At 44.2% G+C, this 6,000-nt stretch overlaps 1 protein-coding gene across 1 annotated transcript in view; it reads right to left on the bottom strand.

Moving 5' to 3' along the window:
* The window catches only part of NACC2 (NACC family member 2), a 91,046-nt gene extending 90,935 nt beyond the window's left edge, over window positions 1–111 (bottom strand). Inside the window, exon 1 of the mRNA XM_054007359.1 lies at window positions 27–111. The gene's annotated coding sequence lies outside the window, so the exon portion shown is untranslated. The remainder of the gene's footprint in view (window positions 1–26) is intronic.
* Between the last annotated feature and the right edge of the window lie 5,889 nt (window positions 112–6,000).

Consider the following 6,000-nt stretch of genomic DNA (forward strand, 5'->3'; position numbering starts at 1 on the left):
GCAGGGGGCTCCCGGCGGGCGGTTACCTGCGGGGCTCGCTGCCCATGGACGCGCGGCGGCTCCCTCGGGCCTAGCGGCGGCGGCCGGCTCGGCGGCAGGAAGTGATTCCAGCGGCTCCTCACATGGACTTTCCCTGACCTCGCCCAGCAGCGCCGAGCGCCGCAGCCCGCGGGCAGGGAAGGGCCGGGCCGGGCCGGGCGGGCCGGCGGGCGGGGGAGCGGGGCTGATCGCGGGCCCCGGCCCGCCGGACCCTCAGCACCAAGGGCCGCGGGGCTGGAGCCGGCTGGCGGAGCCCTGGCCCTGCTGGCGCCACGGCTTTCCCCGGCTCCCGGCCCCCAGCGGGGAGCTGCCTCCCCCGAGCCAGGGACTCCCTGCCCCTGGGGCTTGGGCTAGCATCGCCCGTTCACTCTGCTGTGACATGCCATGCACAGGGGATGCAGCTGCCAGATCCCCGTCACGCGTGTCCCCCACGAAGCCCACAGAGAGTGTCAGGCTGGGGGCAGCGGGCGCTGGGGGTCTGTGTCTGTGCGGCACATGGAGACATGCCGGGCGGGGATCACAGGGGGTTGATCTTTAAATGTAGCGCTTATTATTTTTCAGGGGAATTAAAAGGGGAGGGGAAAGAGGATGTCAAATATGTATGTACACCTCGGCTTCCCAGTATTCAAAGGGTCCCTGCGCCTACTCAGGGTAGGAACCCACGCTGCAGTATTGGACCCTATTCTGCAAGCCCTGTGGGCCGGGAACTTCCATTGAAGTCAACAGGCTTTCCACTCCCTGACCATCCCTAAACTGGGCCCTAATGCACAATGTGCTCATTATCATTGCATGTATTAATTATGCTGTTTAGTCATATCATATTTAAAAAAAAATTGGGGTTGATGAAAACTTAAGTTTTTAAAAAGCACCTGGGTTCTTTCTACCGTGCTGCCTGTTTTGCTGGGGAGGCACTCCCCAGAAACATCTGCAAAGAAACCTCATAATCCAACTTCAAATCCCCACTCAGAACTCTGCTTTGCCAGTATGCCTATAAAAACTTGACAAGTTAGGCTGCTGGTGTGCTGAGACTATTACCTACCACCAATATTGTCTCATTGTTTCTTGTGCCCCCCGTCTGTATCCATTTCTTGTCCCTTGTCTTTTACTTAGATTGTAAACTCCTTGGGGGCAGGGAGTGTCTTTTTGTTCTGTGTTTGTAGTGCACCTACCACAATAGCATTTTCATAGAATCTCATAAATCAGAAGTGGAAAAATACCTGAAAGCTCAGCTAGTCAATTCCCCTAGCCAGTACAGAATTGGTTCAATGGTGTATTCTTACCTATTCTCTACAGTCCAGTTTTAAATGTCCTAGGCGATGAGGTTTCTACCACATCTCTTGGAAGATTGGCCCACAGTCTAATACGGTTATTCTGTTTGGAAATGCATTCCTGTATCAAGCCTGAATTTTCCTTTGCTCAAGTTCATGTCATTGCTCCTAGATCTACCCCTTGGACTGCACATAACAGTTATCTATAATAAGTGAAGCTTTTTGCTGATTCAGGATTTGTTTTATTTTTTAAAATATCCAGAAAAATATTTTGAACCAAAACTTGCAAATGTTCTCAGTGTTTTTTTTATCCTGGACTTAAAACGTCCCTTCACTAAGGCTCCAATTCTGCAAATGCTTAGGGACATGCTTAACTGAGTAACCTCCCTTGACACATGCATAAAGTAATACATATGCATAAATGTTTATGATATCAAGGCCTAATTAATATTTTTTCTTTCTTAATTTAAAATATTTCTGAATCTTTTTATCTAAAAGTGTGAAATCCTGCTGACAGCTGCATCACAAGATTTTCAAATTCTTAATTGCCCATCTCTCAAAAAAGAGAAATTTCATTCAAAATATTAATTTCAAGGAAGAACTACAAGGATCACCAAAGGCATGGGAATATTTCATATTATAAGAACATTCCCGTTAGTCTATTATCTTGGCCAGATGAAGCTTTCCACCAGAACTCAATTATGATCTGAAAGCTAAGATAAAGAAAATTACTAAATCTAAAATAATAATAATAATCCTAAAAAAATCAACCCCCCAACCTTATTGTGTTTACAGTAACTAAAGAGAACATTTTCTGTGTAACTCTTTGTCTTAGCCTCATCTTTTAAAAGAAAATTTTTGATTGTTAAAGGTTCCTATTAGAGTAATCCAAGCAAAAGATTGTTTCCTTGTACCCTCCTGTCTATAACTACTGGTTGTCTCTTGTCTTAGATTCAGATTGTCAGATCTTTAAGGCAGGCACAATCTTTTTGTTCTGTGTTTGTACAGTGGGGTCCTGATCAGTGTTTCCTCTAACTTTTCCCACCCATGTGGGGAATGAATTTTGTATGTGCACCAATATGGAGGTGATGTATGACATTTGGGCCCCCATTTGAGAAAATTTTCTGAATATGCTTAGCTTTCCACACTTGAGAGGGGACTACTCACATGCATGTTTTGCAAGACCAGGACCTTTGTTAGTTCCGTTGACTTGCATCAGTAGGGGTTACTCACATGAGTAAGAATTTGCAAGATTTGCTCTCTCTTAGAGTCTGGTAAGTAACTCTAAATCACATTGTGAAATAACTCTAAAGCAATTAAAAAAGAGGGAGGTATGAATGATATAACATACTCTGTAACATGCAAAGAGTGCCTTCCAGTGGAGACAAGCTTAGTACAGAGGAAAGACCCTTTCTGAGTCATAGAAAATTCCTGCTCCCATTAAAGTGAATGGCAGTTTTGCCATTGACGAAGACCTTGATAGATAAATTGTCTACAATTTCTTAAGATCTAGGTTTCAGTCTCAAGGGAGGATGCCCCCCACAAAGTAGGCAAACATCTGCAGAGTTATACCTGTACAAACCCATTGGGAAGTCAATTGTTGTTGTATGTGGGGTTGGACAAGGTGTAAAACAATATAGCAGTTAGCCCAGTGAACATAGCCACCAGATGTAGGACTCTGCTAATCTTACAAGTCAGCTATAATTTTATCTTTCCATAATATTTTCCCAGACATAAGTATATTTTAAGTTTTATATACATAAGCAAAATTCTCCAGGTCATAGAACTGCTTTAAACTAGCCGACGCTAAGGCCATGTCTACACTACAAAATTAAGTCAACTTAAATTTACATCAGCATACAGCCACTGCACATATTAAATTGCTTGTGTGTGTGTGCACACTTAGAATCATAGAAGATTAGGGTTGGAAGAGACCTCAGGAGGTCATCTAGTCCAACCCCCCTGCTCAAAGCAGGACCAACCCCAACTAAAGCATCCCAGCCAGGGCTTTGTCAAGCTGGACCTTAAAAACCGCTAAGGATGGATTCCACCACTTCCCTAGATAACCCATTCCAGTGCTTCACCACCCTCCTACTGAAATAGTTTTCCCTAATATCCAACCTAGACCTCCCCCACTGCAACTTGAGACCATTGCTCCTTGTGCTGTCATCTGCCACCACTGAAAACAACCTAGCTTCATCCTCTTGTCCTTGTTGAACCTCATCAGGTTTCTTTTGGCCCAATCCTCTAATTTGTCTAGGTCCCTCTGGACTCTATCCCTACCCTCCAGCGTATCTACCTCTCCCCCCCCAGCTTAGTGTCATCCACAAACTTGCTGAGGGTGCAATCCATCCCTTCATCCAGATCATTAATGAAGATGTTGAACAAAACCAGCCCCAGAACTGACCCCTGAGGCACTTGGCTTGATACCGGCAGCCAACTAGACATTGAGCCATTGATCACTACCCGTTGAGCCCAACGATCTAGCCAGCTTTCTATCCACCTTGTAGTCCATTCATCCAATCCATACTTTTTTAACTTGCTGGCAAGAATACTGTGGGAGACCGTATCAAAAGCTTTGCTAAAGTCAAGATTTATCACATCCACTGCTTTCCCCATATCCACAGAGCCAGTTATCTCATCATAGAAGGCAATCAGGTTGGTCAGGCATGACTTGCCCTTGGTGAATCCGTGTTGACTGTTCCTGATCACCTTCCTCTCCTCCAAGTGCTTCAAAATGGATTCCTTGAGGACCTGCTCCATGATTTTTCTAGGGACTGAGGTGAGGCTGACCAGTCTCTAGTTCCCCAGATTCTCCTCCTTCCCCTTTTTAAAGATGAGCACTACATTCGCCTTTTTCCAGTCGTCTGGGACCTCCCCCAATTGCCACAAGTTTTCAAAGATAATGGCCAATGGCTCTGCAATCACATCAGCCAAATCCCTCAGCACCCTCGGAAGCATTAGATCCGGCCCCAGGGACTTGTGCATGTCCAACTTTTCTAAACAGTCCTTAACCTGCTCTTTCACCACAGAGGGCTGGTCAACTTCTCACCACACTGTGCTGCCCAGTGCAGCAGTCTGGGAGCTGACCTTGTCTGTGAAGACCGAGGCAAAAAAAGCATTGAATACTTCAGCTTTTTCCACATCATGTCATTAGGCTGCCTCCCCCTTTCAGTAAGGGTCCCAGACTTTCCCTGACCGTCTTCTTGTTGCTCACATACCTGTAGAAACCCTTCTTGTTACCCTTCACATCCCTTGCTAGCTGCAACTCCAATTGTGCTTTGGCCTTCCTGATTACACCCCTGCATGCTCGAGCAATATTTTTATACTCCTCCCTAGTCATCTGTCCAAGTTTCCAATCCTTGTAAGCTTCCTTTTTGTGTTTAAGCTCACTGAAGGTTTTTCTGTTAAGCCAAGCTCCCTGTGTCAGTGGTGAGCGTCTTCACCAGGAGCACTTGTTTCAATTGCATTGTCAGTGTAGGGGATTGTGGGATGGCTCCTGAAAGCCAGCAACAGTGGACATAAGCAATGCAGTATCTACACTGACAGTGTGTCGACCTAATTACACCAACCATGAGGCAGCTTGGGGAGGTGGTGTGACTAAATCAGCATAAAAAGGCACTTATGTTCGGCAGGAGCCAAATTTAAGTGAAGACTTTTCCACAGCTAGGTCGATGCAAGGCAGCTTACGTCAACCTAACTGTGTAGCGTAGATCAGGCCTAAAATATGTCATTTATTTTCCATCTATGTAGCAACTCTAACAAAGTTAATAGCACATAAAATAGTTGTAAGAAAGACTGACTTCAATAGGACCAGGATTTCACCCAGGATCTGTAACCTCTATGGGAGTTTTGTCACTGATTTCAGCAGAGCCAGAATTTAACTCCATATTTTAAAATATTTAGATTTGCTTCCCTATATTACTGAAACTGAAAGAATTTTAAAATCAGTTAGCCTTCTCGTGTGAATAATGTGAACAGGTTTTGGCCAAAAGTATTATGATTACAATGAGTTCCAAATGTAAATACATACGTAAATAAAGTATAATCCTTCCTCCCACCCCATTTTGCATATGAGATCATGTTAAAGCATTTTTGCACCTGGAAGTTTCTTTTCTTTCTCTCTCTTGTTTTTAAACCTTTACAGTTTTGATGCTGCTTTAAAGACTGGAGAAAAAATATTTTTTAAATCAACATTTGATGTTTCAGAAGGGCTTAGGGCTAAGGAATTTCATTAACACCCAACACTTTAAAAAACAGTGTCAGGCAAGGACAAACACACTTTCTTTGGCATGCAAGATAAAACTGTTGTTGTATTTTTAAAAGGTACATAGGAAGTATGCCCCAGAATCTCGTTCTAAGATAAGCCAATTAGTGGAATGTTCCTTTTGTGCATTGCCTTCAAAATATAATAATATTTTGTCCTCCCATAATACATTCCATCCAAGGATCTCAATAGATATGAATACATTATTAATTATTATTATTAATGTAGCCATACAACCCCTGTGAGGTAAGTATTATCCCCATTTTATTGATGAAGAAACTGAGGCACCGATGACTAATTTCTCTGCCTTTAACCCTGGCAAAGAAGCTAAGCTTAATGCAAGGAGGGTTGGCCAGTGGTGCAAGGGGATGAATTCTTGAGGAAGCTTCAACCACTTCTGCTGGGGGAGGGTGGATGGATGGATGG

The sequence above is a fragment of the Malaclemys terrapin genome, chromosome 17, assembly GCF_027887155.1.
Source record: "Malaclemys terrapin pileata isolate rMalTer1 chromosome 17, rMalTer1.hap1, whole genome shotgun sequence".
Classification (NCBI taxonomy): Eukaryota; Metazoa; Chordata; order Testudines; family Emydidae; genus Malaclemys; species Malaclemys terrapin.